General features: G+C 42.4%; 1 long non-coding RNA gene across 2 annotated transcripts in view; it reads left to right on the top strand.

Annotated features, from left to right (window-relative positions):
- The window catches only part of LOC139183122 (uncharacterized), a 57,424-nt gene that overhangs the window by 33,753 nt on the left and 6,688 nt on the right, over positions 1-16,983 (top strand). Inside the window, exon 3 of one of the 2 annotated variants that reach the window (XR_011566606.1) lies at positions 4,486-4,982. The exons of the other annotated variant lie outside the window; for it this stretch is intronic. This is a non-coding gene — a long non-coding RNA (uncharacterized lncRNA). Of the gene's footprint in view, positions 1-4,485; positions 4,983-16,983 lie in introns of those variants that run through there. 2 annotated transcript variants of the gene reach the window in all.

The raw sequence follows: 16,983 nt of genomic DNA, 5'->3' as shown, positions 1-16,983 counted from the left end.
AGCAGTTTGCCCACAGCCCTTCTGGGAGCGAGTAAAAGGGCCCCCTGCCTGCCCACCTGCTTTTCCTGTAAGCTCTACCCAACACTTCAGTAAAATACCTATTAAAGGCCCATCAGAGCGCCTCTAACAGGAATTGATCTGAAAGCAGGCCAGTTAGTAGAGCAGGGATCTGTGGGAAATGAAAGGACAGACTTAATGACAGAGTGCTGTATCATCCTTTTGTTGTTGCTGTTCACTTAGCATTCCATTTAAGGGGTTATACTAAGGTACATAGAAGAAGAGGCCTACCTGTGTTTTCATTTATAGGTTCTCTTGCATGCAAGAAGCTGACAGGGCAGATAATCAAACCTTGTGCTCATTGTGCTCATTGATACTAGGGTAATTCCCTGGCTCCACCAGAAATATAGCTTCAGGGAGAAGTCACAGTTCCCAGGAGCCACCAAATACTTGCAAAGGCTGGAGTTTTACTTCCTCATCAAGAATGAGCCTCTCCAAAGAAATGCAGGAAACTGAGTATGCAAACTCTTGAAAGTATACACTCATCTGGAGTGAATCATTACTTGCTTAATGAGGTGCTTTGTTAAGAAACAGCTTTGTATAAGGATGGGGGGAGAAACAGGGACAGGAGGTGGTGGAGATGGTGCTGGAAAGGGATGGGCAGGATAAATAACTGTTAGGGCAAATGTATTAATTCTATCTGCAGAGTCTTTTAGTTTTTAATTTTTATTGGTTTGGGGGTTTTGGAGGGTTTTTCAGGTTTGGATGTCGTTTTGGTTTGTTTTTTGGCAGACCTTTTTCTTTAATTCTACAAGGTAAGAATGACCAAGCAGAAGACAGACCCTCTGATCTTAGTGATAGTTTCCAAAGTTACTTGTTATTCACTTGGTGGCTGTTGAACTCTGAAATCTCCTCTTTGACTTTCTGAGAAAGGTGAGAATTCGGTTTTTAAAAGTTTGCACACAGAAAACATCAGGATTCTGTAAACTTCATAAGAAGTTGGGTTTTGGCTTTGTGTCTGGCAGAGAGTTCCTTATCCAGGAGAGTTGGTTTTGATCTTTCTAAGCAACGAGGCTTACCGTGAATGTTCCTCTGTCTTCAGCAGCCACAGGTCTGCTTGTTGCCTGGTGTGTGCACCCTCCCCTCGCTTTAGCCACCCTGTGTGGACACAGGAGATTAATTAAACCCTGTGCAGTTCCTTTTCTTTCAAGTTCTGCTTGAGAGAATGTTCTGATTTTCAAGTGAGAAAATTTAAGTTCTAGTCATTCTGGAGCAGCACCCTGAGGTGTCTTGCCACAAGTTAGAATCCTTGAATTATGGGCAGGGAGACGATAGCTTAAATTCAAATCTTTTTCTTGCATGTGTGATCTCTCAAGGAAAATGTTCCAAGTCCATGACTTATAGGTAAAACAGAGCATGTTATTAGATGATGGAAGCTTAATAAAAAACGGAGGCTTCCCTTTTGGCTCAGTGGTAAAGAATTAGCCTGCCAATGCAGGAGATGCAGGTTCGATCCCTGGGTCAGGAAGATTGCCTGGAGAAGGAAATGGCAGCCCACTCCAGTGTTCTTGAGTGGGAAATCCCACAGACAGAGGAGCCTGGTGGGCTACAGTTCATGGGGTCATGAAAGAGTCAGACATGACTTAGTGACCATAACAACAGCAACAATGAAACATGCTTGTCTGAGAATTTACACGGCAGGCTTGGAAATCCAGGAACTTGACTGGCATCCTTCAGAAAAGCCCAAGCCTCATTGCCTTTGTTCCAGATAAATTTTCTGCAGGCGTTTGTGTGTTTGGGAAGGGTAAGTGCTTCAAGGAAGACAGGGAGCTAGGATGCAGGGTGTGGGTGAGGCCGGGAATGGTGTTCCTGTCCCTTGTGTCATGCCTGGGTCACCTTCGTGCCACCCTCCACCCCTGGCTTGCTTTTCAAATTTCTGTTGTTTTGCAAGCGAGGAGAGCCAAGCAGAGGCACTGTAGTTCTTGGGGGATAAGTTGTTATGAAGCTCATAGTTGGGAAAGGGTGGTGTTCAAGATCTGTTAGATCGTATTTTAAGACAAAACAGAGGTAATTACTCTATTTCTTTATGGACCACCTGCAGAACTACTGGAGGTACTGACTTTTAAAATGAAGAGTTTTCTATATCCCCCACCAAAGTTGATATTAAGTCCTGAGAATCTGCTACTTTAATAGGCACCCCATGTTTTTTCAAATATTAACTGTAAGTCTTGGAGCTTTGCAGAGTATTTCATAGACTGAAGGGATATATCCATGTGCACCGTTCTCTCTCTTTAAAAAAATTACTTCCACACTGAGAGTAATGGCCAGCCTGCAAAGAGACTCCCTATCGTGCCTCACTTAGCCCTGGAAAGTATTCAGTTCAGTTCAGTCGTTCAGTGTTGTCCAACTCTTTGAGAACCCATGGACTGCAGCACGCCAGGCTTCCCTGTCCATCACCAACTCCCAGAGTCTACTCAAACTCATGTCCATTGAGACAGTGATGCCATCCAACCATCTCATCCTCTATCCTCCCCTTCTCCTCCTGCCTTCAATCTTTCTCAGCATCGCGGTCTTTACAAAGGAGTCCGTTCTTCCAATCAGGTGGCCAAAGTATTGGAGTTTCAGCTTCAGCATCAGTCCTTCCAATGAATATTCAGGACTGATTTCCTTTAGGATGGACCGGTTGGATTTCCTTTCAGTCCAAGGGACTCTCAAGAGTGTTCTCCAACACCCCAGTTCAAAAGCATTAATTCTTTGGCGCTCAGCTTTCTTCACAGTCCAACTCTCATATCCATACATGACCAAAGGAAAAACCATAGCCTTGACTAGATGGACTTTTGTTGGCAAAGTAACATCTCTGCTTTTGAATATGCTATCTAGGTTGGTCATAACTTTCTCTCCAAGGTGTAAGCGTCTTTTAATTTCAGGGCTGCAATTACCTGTACTATAAGTGCTTTTACATTTCGTAACTTATTGAATATCCTTAACAACCCTTGGAGGAAGGTACTGTTAGCCCCATTTTGCATAGAGAGATATGATATCTTGCCTCAAGTTACTCAGCAAAGAAAGAATTTAATCCCATACAGAGTCTAGACTCTTAACCAACATACAGAGTTGTATCTCTTTTGAAAAAGCCTTACAGTCCAGTTACACTGTAAGTTACATTGACTTTGCAAAAATAACAATTCTTTTTTGAATTGATTTACTGTAAATTGAGGCGTCATTTGGAAATTTGAAACATTTTATATATATTTATAAAAATACACATATATACATACATATATAATGTATGTATAAGCATTTAATTTACAGAAGCAGAAAACTAATACAGGCTAAAAGAAGTTTTTAAATGTTTTCCCCTAGGATCTCATTGCTATTTAACCCAGTTCTTCCAATATATGGGACCCTTTAGAATCTTCTGATTTGTCAAAAATATAGTGACTAAATCAAACAACAAAAATCCATATATGTAGTGACTGCAATCCTGGGACAAATGAATTAAAATCGGGTCTTCCTGACTAGATTTAAAACTACCTTTTACACTCAGGCAGCCCTTATTGTTTCCCAAATCTTTCTGTACTATTTCCAAGGCCTGCTATGTCCACTTCATCCAATTTCTTTCTTATTCTTTAAAACTCAGTTCAGATTTTACTACTGTTAAGAAGCCTTTCTTAATGTACACACACATCATTTGCCCTTTTGTATGAATCCTACCTGCTCTCTTATCTCCCTGATTACCTCATGACACTGTAATGCATTTTTCCTTCTTATCTGTCTGCTACTTCTGCTGTATCTGCCGTATCCCACCCAGCATCTAACAATGTGTCTTTACTCTGCATATGTTTTTAATTGATATGGGGCGGGGGGAGTTGAGGGGAAAAGGAAGATAAAAATTTCCACATACTAAAAAGGCATTGTCAACAAAGTCTATAGACAGACACACCATGAAGAAAAGTGTGTTCATACCCCACATGACTTTTTTCTTTGACAGCTAAACAGCTCCTGCACATCATTAAAAAAGTCCACTAACCAATAACTAAAAAACCTCTGCAGAGCAAAGGAAACCATCAACAAAATGGAAAGGCAGCTTACTGAATAGGAGGAAATATTTGCAAATTATGTATCTGATCAGTCGAAAATATATTTTTGTTTTTATCAAAAATACATAAACACATGCAACTCGGTGACAAAAAAAAAGGCATAAAATTCAATTAAAACTTATCAGAAGAGTTAAATATTTTTCTAAAGAAGACATGCAGATGGCCAACAGATACACAAACATGCTCAATATTGCTAATCGTCAAGGAAACGTAAATCAAAAACACAATGCAATATCACTTCATGTCGGTTAGAAAGTCTATTATCAAAAACACAAGAAATAACAAGGTTGGCACAGATGTGGACAAAAGGAAGCCTTTGTGCAATGTTGATTGGTACAGCCACATCTAGACTGTATATTGTAAGCCTGCTTATTTAATTTCTGTGCAGAATACATCATGCAAAATGCCAGGCTGGATGAGGCACAAGCTGGAATCAAGATTGCCGGGAGAAATATCAATAACCTCAGATATGCAGATGACACCATCCTTATGGCAGAAAGTGAAGAGGAACTAAAAAACATCCTGATGAAAGTGAAAGAGGAGAGTGAAAAAGTTGGCTTAAAGCTCAACATTCAGAAAACAAAGATCATGTCATCTGGTCCCATCACTTCATGGAAAATAGAAGGGGAAAGAGTGGAAACAGTGTCAGACTTTATTTTCTGGGCTCCAAAATCACTGCAGATGGTGACTGCAGCCATGAAATTAAAAGACGCTTACTCCTTGGAAGGAAAGTTATGACCAACCTAGATAGCATATTGAAAAGCAGAGACATTACTTTGCCAACAAAGGTCCGTCTAGTCAAGGCTATGGTGTTTCCAGTAGTCATGTATGGATGTGGGAGTTGGACTGTGAAGAAAGCTGAGTGCTGAAGAATTGATGCTTTTGAACTGTGGTGTTGGAGAAGACTCTTTAGAGTCCCTTGGACTGCAAGGAGATCCAACCAGTCCATTCTCTAGGAGATCAGTCCTGGGTGTTCTTTGGAAGGAATGATGCTAAAACTGAAACTCCAAAATTTTGGCCACCTCATGCGAAGAGTTGACTCATTGGAAAAGACTCTAATGCTGGGAAGGACTGGGGGCAATAGGACTAGGGGACAACAGAGAATGAGATGGCTGGTTGGCATCACCGACTCGATGGATGTGAGTTTGAGTAAACTCTGGGAGGTGGTGATGGACAGGGAAGCCTGGCGTGCTGCGATTCATGGGGTCACAGAGTCGGACACGACTGTGCAACTGAACTGAACTGAACTGATCTGCGGAATGGGAGATGGCAGAGGGAATAGGGCTGATATATGAAGCAAGATAGACCATATGTTCAATTTTTGAAGCTAAGCAAGGAGACATGGGAATATTTTCTCTACTTTTGTATATGCTATAGATTTTCCATAATAAAAGGGGCTTTTTAAATTTTAAATCTGTTTGTTTTTAATTAAAATTTTTCTTTGGAATATAGTTGCTTTGAAATGTTGTGTTAGTATCTGTTGTACTTTAAAGTGAACTAGCTCTATGTATACATTTATCCCCTCATGGCCCTTCCTCACACCCCATCCCATCCATCTAAGACAACACAGAGGACCAAACTGAGTTCCCCGCATTGTACAGTAGGTCGCCACTAGGTATCTGGTGTACACATGGCAGTGCACATACACCAATCCTGATCTCCCAGTTCAGCTCACTGACATCCCACCGCCATGTCCATAAGTGCTTTCCCTATGTCTCTGTCTCCATTCCTGTCCTGCAAACAGATTTATCTGCCACTTTCCTAGAGTCCACATACACGTACATTTGTTTTTCTCTTTCTGACTTTACTCCGTGTGTCACACTCTGGGCCCATCCACTCATCTACAAATGACTTATTTTTGTTCCTTTTTATGGCTGAGTAACATTTCATTGTATGTATGTACCACATCTTCTTTATCCATTCATCAGTCAGTGGACACTTAGGTTGCTTCCATGCCCTGGCTATTGTAGACAGTGCTGCAGTGAACACTGGGGTGCGCGTGTCTCTTAGAATTACAATTTTCTCAAAGTGTGTGCCCAGGTATGGGATTGCTGGATCATATGGTAGTTCTATTTTTAGTTTTTTAAGGAACTTCCATATTGTTCTCCATAATAGCTGTATCAGTCTACATTCTCACCAACAGTGCAAAAGGGTTCCTTTTTCTCCACACCCTCTCCAGGATTTATTGTTTGTAGATTTTTTTTGATGCTGGCCATTCTGACCATGTGAGGTGATACCTTATTGTAGTTTTGATCTGCATTTTTCTAATAATTAGTGATGAGCATCTTTTCATGTGTGTTTTTGTTGCAATGGTAAATGGGGTTGTTTCCTTAACTTGATTTTCTGCTTTTTCATTGTTAGTGTACAGGAATGCAAGAAATTTCTGTGCATTCACTGTGTATCCTGCAGCTTACCAAATTCAGTGATTAGCTATGGTAGTTTTCTGGTGACACCTTTAGAATTTTCTTCGTATAATATCATGTCATCTGCCAACAGTGACAGTTTTACTACTTCTTTTCCAATTTGGATTCCTTCTACTTTTTCTTCTCTGATTGCTGTGCCTAGGACTACCAAAACTATGTTGAGTAATGGCCAGAGTAGACATCCTTGTCTTGTTCCTCATCTTAGAGGATATGCTTTCAGTTTTTCACCATCGAGAATGATGTTTGCTGTGGGTTTGTTGTTTATGTCCTTTATTATGTTAAGGTAGGTTCCCTCTCTGCCTACTTTCTAGAGAGTTTTTATTATAAACGTGTGTTGAATTTTGTCAACTGCTTTTCCTGTACCTATTGAGATGATCTTATGGTTTTTATTCTTTAATTTGTTAGTATGGTGTGTCACATTGATTGATTTGTGTACATTGAAGAGTCCTTGTATCCCTGGGATCCCACAATCCTGGTATGATTCTTTTAATGTGTTGTTGGATTCTGTTTGCTAGTTATTTTGTTGAAGATTTTTGTGTCCATGCTCATCAGTGATATTGGTCTTTTAATTGTGATTTAAATTAAAATTTCTTGGTGTTTCATATTTTGGTGATATCTTTGTCTGGTTTTGGTATCAGAGTAATGGTGGCCTCATAGAATGAGCTTGGGAGTGTTCCTTACTCTGCAATTTTTTGCAAAAGTTTGAGAAGGATGAGTGCTAATTCTTCTCTGAATGCTTGTTAGAACTTGCCCAAGAAGCCATCTGGCCCTGGACTTTTGTTACACAGCAAAAACTAACACAGCATTGTAAAGGAATTAAAAGTCAATTAAAAAAAAAAAAACGCTAAGCAAAATCTTTAACAGACACTGATTTCCCTCTTGAGCCAGCTTTTACTAATCTGTCCTCCCATGGCAGGTCACATAGACTTGAGACCTGACCCTTGGAGCCTCAGAAGCTGCTGTACTGGAATCATGTGGGATGAGAAAGTAAGAAAGCTCTCAAAATGCCCAGCTTGGAGGAATATGCTAAATAATTGGAGAGATTGATTCAATCAACTGATATTTATTGGTCATGTATCATGTTACAGGCACTCTTATAGGTGTTTGGAGTATGGATGTAAACAGGAATAAAAAGTTTCTGCCCACCTTCCTATAAGGCCAGTGGCCAAACATGATGTGTTGGAGATGGAACACAGTAGAGAAGGTGAAGAGATATAGAAGAAGAGGTGCCCCAGTGAGGGGTATCAACGACTGAGTGAAAAACATCTATTCCACAGCATGGCAGTGTTGAAAGATTGATTACATATAGGCAAACTGATCAAATCTTTGCATATGCTCAGATACTTTTAAAGGTATTACAGACAGTGGGAGATCGGTTTCACACTGTCATCCTATGGAGTTACCAACAGAGAAAAGGAAATTTACTTAATAACTAAAATTAACCTTGTAGTGTGAGAGTGGAATAAGAGGTGTTATATGAATTCAGTTTAAATAGATAAAATTATGTAAATACATACATTCTCCAGCTCTATCCATAGACAGAACCTGGGAACAGTGATTCTCTAATGCCCGGTACTTAGTTTTTTAAATATCATTGTCCTCTGTGAGGAATAAGGGCTTTTGGCAAAATACCTGATTCCAGGCTGAAGGAGGGAAAGAACAAGGTGACTCTTAGAACATCCTGTGAGAGAAAAAAAACAGGTGCCCAGAGAATGATGGAGACAAGTCAAAATGACAGAGTTAGCTGGCAGAGACTCTCATGGCCAAATCAGGGACAATAGGAACATCAAAATAAATGATAGCAATGAATTATGATTCATTGTAATTGGAGTAAAGTAGGAAACCAGGGGTCCATACTGATATAATGTGTGTACGCCTGCTCTTTGTAACCCCATGGACTGCAGCCCACCAGGCTCCTCTATCCTTGGAATTATCCAGGCAAGAAAACTGGAGCGTATAGCCAGTTCCTTCTCCAGGGGATCTTCCTGACCCAGGGATCAAACCCATGTCTCTGGCATCCCCTGCATTGGCAGGCAAATTCTTTATCCCTGAGTCACTGGGGAAGCCCATGCTGATATAATAAGTGAATATAAAAATTGAAAATTTGTTGTGGAACAAAATTCCTCAAAGTACCTCCCCCTCTCCCAAATACTTCACAGTGGAGGTGATTTGCAGACATCACCTTAATCAAATGGTCAACGGGAACATCATCAGTAGTAGAACATTTCAGAACTGCATGTCACTTGAAAGGATGCATCGGGAAGAACACAGGATAACATATGTGGTATCCCTGCCAAAGGTGTATAACCTAACCTACCCCAGAGAATATCAGAAAAACCTTAGGCCATTTTACACAATGACTGGTTGAGGTCTTTGAAAGGTTGTTGTTGAATCACGCGAAGACACCGGGATTCTTGGCCCCCGGAGGAGAAGAATTCAATCCGGGGCCAGAGACGAGGCTTGATCGCTCAGAGCTTTTGTGTAATAAAGTTTTATTAAAGTATAAAGAGATAGAGAAAGCTTCTGACATAGGCATCAGAGGGGGTAGAAAGAGTACCCGCTTGCTAGTGTTAACAATGAAGTTATATACTCTCCAATGAATCCAAAGAATGTTGGAGGTTGCAAAGACCTCACCAGACCTACTCCCATAATTTACATTTTAAGATAACAGAAGGTTTAATCCAGAGACTGTCCTTAGGCAAGATACATTATTGCTATATAATCCTAAGGAATGTGGAGAAAGAAAAAAAGTTGTCCTTTCTTCCGCCTTGAGAATTCCAGACCCCTCTCTCCTTGGGGACCTCTAGACTACTTATCAACCGGGCTAGGAAATGACTCTCTCATTCCCCCCTTTTCTTTTAGGAGAATTATGTTGCCTAGGGAAAAGGGGCCTCGTTCTTGTTCCATAACTGCTTCCGAGCTGGCAAGGGGCGTTGTCCCTAAATTGGTGAGGCAACATATTCTCCTAATCCTCATATTGAGGATATCTGATCCAGGGGCCCCAAATAGTAGCTGCAGGAAGTTACAGCAGTAGCAGGAGTTTGAGCAACCATTTGTAACTTAAAAGTTTTCAAGCGGCTAGAAACAAATCCAGTTATACAGTTACAGATGCAGGCAACATAGTCATTAAAACAAGTTAAAATCGAAATTAAAAGTCACATTATGTCCATAGTTAAAGTGCAACGTGTTGCACCAGTCCATTTTAGGGTTGGTAGATGTCATCAGATGAAGAAGAGGCATCGCATGTGATTGTTGTCGAAGGTATTCACAGACTTGGAGAAAGTCTTTTCCTTGAAGTGGAGATGTCTACCTCTGGAAGCCTTCCACTGATGAAGAGGGGAGTGCTCCACAGACCCAGCAGTTAGACCGATTGTGGAATGCAGCATAGGAGTGAACCCAGGACAGGAAGGCATTGTCTTGAGGATCAAACGGCAGACTCAGGATTTTTGGAGTCAGCAGAAGTAGACTCACATAGATTATCAGGCCCATCCGCTACCCTTTGCTTAACTCTAGAGCTCAGGGCAGAGCCACAAGCTCTGCTAACTGAGCACTGGTTCCCTGGGGAAGAGATTTTGCTTCCAAAACCTGTTCAGCAGTCACCAAGGTGTAACCTGCTTTATGCTTTTCATCCCTAACAAAAGAACTGCCATCTGTAAATATTTCCATATCAGTATTGTCTAATGGGGTATCCTTTAGATCCTCCCGAGCTGCATAAAGTTAGGAATTGAGAACAATCGTGATCAGGTGTTTCATTTTCCTTCTCAGGAAGGAAAGTGGCAGGATTTAAAATTCCACAAACTTTAAGCTTAGTTACTGGTCCTTCTAACAACAATGACTGATATTTAAGAAGCCTACTGTCTGTCGTCCAAATATAACCAAATAAAAATTTAAGATTCCACTCACATCATGAGAAGTCAGTAAGGTCAGGTTTCGTCCATTAATTATTTTTAAAGCTTCCAGTGCTAATAAAGCCGCTGCCCCCAATTACTCTTAGGCAGTGGGGCCACCCACGTGAAACTACATCTAATTCTCTGCTTAGATAAGCAATAGGTTGCGGGTGAGGCCCTCGGGGTTGTGTCAAAACTCCCAATGCCACACCTTTTCTTTCAGTGACAAACAAATTAAATTCTGACCCTGTGGGCAAGCTCAGAGCTGGAGCTTGCAGGACAGCAGTCTGAAGAACCTTAAAAGCCTTTTGAGTTTCTGGAGACCAAACCAGTTTGTCGGTTTGGGCCTGCTGAGTTTCAGCTATAAGTTTATATAAAGGCCGGGCAAGTTCCCGGTAACCCGGAATCCAAATGCAACAGTAACCTGTGATTCCCCAAAATCCTCTCAATTGTCTTAAAGTCATAGGTAGGGGGTGATTTAGTATAGGTTTAATTCTCTCAGGGCCTATAGCCCTAGTCCCTTCTGATATGATTAGGCCCAGATATCTAACTGATTGTTGACAAAGCTGAGCCTTTTCTCTTGATGCCTTGTAACCACAGCCTGCCAGAAAGTTTAAGAAATCTTCTGAGGCTCGCGAACAAGCTTCCTCTGTCTCAGCACAGAGCAAAATATCATCTACATATTGTAACACCACCGCTTCAGAGCTATTAAAGTTTTGTAGATCCCGTGACAAACTTAGTCCAAATAAGTGAGGACTGTCACGAAATCTCTGGGGCAAAACTGTCCAGGTTAACTGAGAAGCTGGCTGTGTAGGGTCTTCAAAGGCAAATTGAAATTGACTTTCTTCCACCAAAGGCACTGAATAGAAGACATCCTTTAAATCAATTACTGAGAAATATTTGGCCCGTTCAGGAATTTCAGACAATAGAGTATAAGGATTAGGCACCACAGGGTGTAAAGGAACTACAGCCTCATTTATTATTCGTAAGTCTTGAACTAGTCTCCATTTACCATTCAATTTCTTTATACCCAAAATAGGAGTGTTGCAAGGACTGTTACAGGGAATTAATAGTCCCTGTTCCTTTAAATTTTCAATGATGGGTTTTAACCCTTCCTTAACTTCAGGTTTCAGTGGATACTGCTTCTTATGTGGAAATACGTGTGGGTCTTTGAGCTTAACAACTCCAGGAATAGCATTTTGTGCTCGACCCACACATTTTCCATCAGCCCATACTCTAGGATTTACATTTTGTTCAACTAAAGGGAGAGAAAGGAAGGGTTCCATATTCATGAAAACAGAGGCATGGACCTTGCTCAGTATATCCCTTCCCAAAAGGGGTGAGGGAGATTCTGGCACGATCAGAAACTCGTGTGAAAACAGCACAGAATCCCAGTTGCAAGATAAAGAATAACTGAAATAATACCTTTTGGCTCGTCCAGACAGTCCCATTACGGAAGCGGATCGGGAAGAAAGTGGGCCAGGGGCTTCAGTAAGCACAGAATAAGTTGCCCCAGTATCTCAAAGGAAATCGACGGATTGGCCCCCCACAATTATTAATACCCGGGGTTCCTCAGGTGTTATTAGGATGGGAGCTTGTGTGGGGACCCCCGGGCACCTTCAGTCCTGATTGTCTTGAGAGTCCGACCCCGGAGACCTATGCCTCTGGGGGCAGTCTCTCTTCCAGTGTGGTCCTTTGCAGACCGGACATGGAGCCAGGGGCGGCTTAGATGCCTGAGGGCAATCCCGCTTGAGGTGCCCCTCCTTTCCACAGTAAAAGCAAGCCCATCCCTTTTCACCTGGGCCCCTCTGGGCATTTTTCTCAGGCTGTTTAAGAATGTTTTTCATAGCCATGGCGAAGCCGCCTTTGTCTTTTTTTTTTTGCCTTTCTTTTCCTCATATTCCCTACCATAATAGACTGTCTAAGCCAGTTGTAACAGAGTATCTAAAGGCTAATTTGGTCCATACCCCCGTTTTAATACCTTTCGGCGGATATCTGGAGCCGACTGAGTGAGAAATCTATCCTTTAAGATCACTTTTCGCTCTTCACTTTCAGATCAATCTCAGTGAATCTGCGAAGGCCTTCTCTCAGTCTATCTAGGAATTTACCAGAAGCTTCCTTCTCCTCCTGTTCTATGTCTGCCAATTTGCCATTTAACGCGCCTGCCTAAGTCCTTCAAGAATACATCTAACAAAATGACTGATCCAATCTTCCTTTAGCTGTGTTGTAGTCCCAGTCTGGTTCTATAATTGGGACCGTCTGATACCCAGTGGGGAGGGCCGCTATCTCGTTCTCCCTCTTCCCTACTGATTCATTACCAAGCCATTCATCTCCATAAGCAACCGCTTTTCCCAAAACTCGAGGCTTTGACTCGGGAGTCACCGTTTGTCCCAAGATATACATCACATCCTTCCAAGTGAGGTCATAAAACAGAGTAACACCTTTAAAAGCTCTAATATATTTTTCTGGGTCCTCTAAATAGTCTCCCAGATCTTCCCTGATTCTTTGTATTTCTTGATAAGAAAAAGGCTTATTAATTCTCACAGACTGATTGTTTCTCCCGGTGGGTGTTTCATAAAGAGGCAACAGCTTGTGTGGCTGTTGTTCAGTCTCTCTGGCTGCTCTGCGCATATGATCCCAGGGATAGATTGGAGAAACCTGTTTTTCCTCTTCTCTTTGTCTCCTGTCCTCCATCTCATCTCTTACTTCGATGGTCTGAGTTTCTACTGAAACCAGAGTAGTCTGAGGTCGTACTGAGACAGGAGTTGTTTGGACCTCCATGTGGGCAGTTTGAATCTCAGTTTGGATTTCCAGGTACGGGGGCAAAGTAAGAGGACAGGAGGGAGCTGAAGTTTTCACGCCCAAATCTATACCCTTAGGACATAAGCCTGGCATCTTTCACAGAGAGAAAAAGGGCAACACATATGCTACTTCTACCCATTTCCCTTGTTCCTTACAGAACCGGTCTAATTGTAGAACAGTATTATACTTAAGAGACCCTCCAACTGGCCACCGTTCCGTCCTCCAATGGATACCGTGGCCATGCAGTATCACATAGGAAGACCGGGTGTGTCTTCTTTAAGCCCTGGGGATCAAATCTATCCCAGTTTTTCAGGATACAGTTCAAACGAGTGAGGCTGGAATTGTTAGCTCCCATCTGTAAGAGAGAAAAAAGCGACCAAGGCCATTTTTCTACCGGAGGCGTCCCTCCCTGCTCTAGATGGGGGTGTAGACAGACGTTACACCAAAAGCTTTTCCTTCCTGGTCGGACTTAGTCTGTCCCTTACCGACGCAGGCACAGTCCGCGTCCCTCCCAGTTCTACCACCGAAATGGGGTGGGGATGTACCAGGGGTAGACTTGAGAGCATCCCTACTTGACGTCCGGCTCTTCACCTTTAACCTTGCTTGCCTCTGATGTCACCCGGGGTGAATCAGAGTAACCTTCTGGAATGCCTCCCAAGCTAAGACTACTAGGGGAAACATTCGTCGCCTGAGTGCCTGTGCACGACCCTGAGTATTTCCTGACTACAATAAGACCAACGCGAACATAAAACTGAGATGTTCTTTCCAAGCATCACCACACCAGTATAACAGCCTCCTCTGATCCACTAAGAGCCGGCATTACCAAAGAAAAAAAACCCATTGCAGTCCCAATCTGAGTAACCTTTAACCTCAGAGATGTTCTTGGAGCTAGAACTTCATCTAACTTCCTAACTTTCGATTACTAACGAGGCTAGGTGCTTTCTTGAATACCAATCCAAGTTTGGGACCTAAACCACAGTACAATAACAGTATAGATCACAAGTCCCTTGAAAGTCTATGATCCAATAGATTAGGTTACTACTTCTAATTCCCAAGGAGTTATGAAATGGTCAAAGAGACCGAAAAGTTTGACCGAGAAAGGAAAGTTCTGTCCACATGCTTTGTTGCCCATTTCTGGTCGGTTCCTGAAGCAGACATTGGGTGCCTCTTGGCATTGGCAGGTCAGTATAACGCCCCGACAGGTTTCTGCCATAAGCCGTATGAGATCACCGTGGAACCGCAGAGCAGGGCTCCTTACTTGCTTCACGCAGGGCATGCCATTCATTCACACAAGCACACTGTAGAGTTAGTAAAGCACAGCAGAAAACGTGTTCGCTAAGAGAACAAAGAACTAAAGCTCCAAGCTTCCTTATCTTGTCCTGAAGGATCCTTGACGAGCCCCCAAGATGAAAGGTTGTTGTTGAATCACGCGAAGACACCGGGATTCTTGGCCCCCGGAGGAGAAGAATTCAATCTGGGGCCAGAGATGAGGCTTGATCGCTCAGAGCTTTTGTGTAATAAAGTTTTATTAAAGTATAAAGGAGATAGAGAAAGCTTCTGACATAGGCATCAGAAGGGGGTAGAAAGAGTACCCGCTTGCTAGTGTTAACAATGAAGTCATATACTCTCCAATGAACCCAAAGAATGTCTGGAGGTTGTAAGGACCTCACCAGACTTACTCCCAGAATTAACATTTTAAGATAACAGAAGGTTTAATCCAGAGACTGTCCTTAGGCAAGATACATTATTGTTATATAATCCTAAGGAATGTGGAGAAAGAAAAAAAGTTTGTCCTTTCTTCCTCCTTGAGAATTCCAGACCCCTCTCTCCTTGGGGATCCCTAGACTCCTTATCAACCTGCCTAGGAAATGACTCTCTCATCTTCAAAAGGGTTGAAGTCATAAAAGTCAAGGAAAAGGTGAAGTGAACTAGATCGAAGGAAACTGAAAAACATGACAGCCAAATTATAACACTCGATTCTGAATTAGACCTTTTCATTAAGAAGGATTTATGGGACACTTGATGAAATTGCATAGGATCAAATGATTAGGTGGTCCGAATTTGTCCGTGTTCACATCCTGGTTTGGATGATGTTTTGAGGAGTTACACACTGAAGAATTCAGAGCCACTGGGCACCATGTTGGCAGTATATTCTCAAACTGTTAAGAAAACACAGAAGGCTGTACTGTACTTGAAAATTTGGTGGGAAACAGATTATTTCAGTCTTCAAAAAGAAAAGTGAAAGTTGCTCAGTCATTCCAATTCTTTGTGACCCCATGGACTATACAGTCCATGGAATTCTCCAGGCCAAAATATTGGAGTGGGTAGCCTTTCCCTTCTCCAGGGGATCTTTCCAACCCGGGGATCGAACCTAGGTCTCCGACATTGCAGGCGGATTCTTTACCAGCTGAGCCACAAGGGAAGCCGAAGAATACAGGAGTGGGTACCCTATCCCTTTTCCAGCAGATCTGCCCAACCCAGGAATCCAATTGGGGTCTCCTGCCTTGCAGGAGGATTCATTACCAACTGAAGTATCAGGGAAGCACTTCAAAAAGTAGGAAACACTCTATTTTGAAAGAGACAAATATATGAATAGATAAAACATGTCTAATATGGTTATAGGCTTCAGCCCTGGGACACTCCAACATTTAAAAATCAATCAGCAGAGAAACAGCCAGCCAAGAAGGGCTGAGAAGAAACCATCAATGAGGCAGAATATAAAGCAGGAGAAGCTGAGGAAGAAAAAGTTTTCAGAAGTAGCAAGTGGTTCACTCTGTCAAATGCTGCCGAGACATCAAATAGCATGAACAGAAATCAGGTGATCACTAGAACTGGCCCCAAGGCATCCTGGGAGGAGTCATGTTGGAGGCGTTTTCAGCTGAGAGAGGACAGCAGTCAAATTCAGAAGAGATGAAAAGAGAAAGGGAGGTGAGGATGTGGAGTGGGTAAATATAGATATCTCATCCCAGAAGTGTTATGAACGGGGGTCGAAAATGTTGTAGGTGGTTGCAGGGGTTAATAGTCAGCCATATGTTGCTCTGGCTAAGCCATGAGAACATCACCATGGGAAAAGAATAAAAGCAAAATATAGCAATACAGCATAACCCAAACAAAAGTACATGAGGTTGATTAGTTGGGGTCATCATGCCCTGGTAAGCTGAGGAAAAACGTAGTGTGGATCTTGGAACGCCAGGTCAGCTCAGGTTCAGATCGCTGCTTGTGCCCACACCAAGATGTTTTCCCAAGATGTTTTCCATATGCAGGTCTATGCCCTCCAGCTAGATGAAACCCCTTGTAAAAGAAAATAACAAAGATAGTTTAAAGTAATCAATAAAATGGGAGACATGACCAGGGACACAGGAGGCTGACTTCATCGTTGCACAACAGATGCTTTCTGTTGCCAAGACACTAAATAAAAGTGATGTGGCTCCGAAGAACAGGGCTCTTGATCTAAGAGGTCTTGGGTTCTCTGGTCCCATCTTTAAAACTTTAATTTTGACTCTGGTTTATTTTTCCCGAACTGTGCGTCGACCACTTTTGATCCCTACGTGCTGCACTGGCCGCAGCAGTTAGAGGGTTGTGTAGAGCCTACGGAGAGTTCTTTGTAAGGTGAAACGTTCCCAGGGCAGCTCGTGCAGTGCTGGGGATGATCCAGCAGAGGGAGAAACTCGGGATGCAGGAAACCCTCAGCCTAAACTGGAGTAGTGAGAGGGCTGTGATGAAGACTGCATTTGGAGACTGCCATTTGAGGAGCAGAAGCCCTTCATCCCAGTG

Source organism: Bos indicus, chromosome 5 (genome assembly GCF_029378745.1).
Source record: "Bos indicus isolate NIAB-ARS_2022 breed Sahiwal x Tharparkar chromosome 5, NIAB-ARS_B.indTharparkar_mat_pri_1.0, whole genome shotgun sequence".
Lineage (NCBI taxonomy): Eukaryota > Metazoa > Chordata > Mammalia > Artiodactyla > Bovidae > Bos > Bos indicus.
This window is presented reverse-complemented; position numbering and strand designations above follow the sequence as displayed.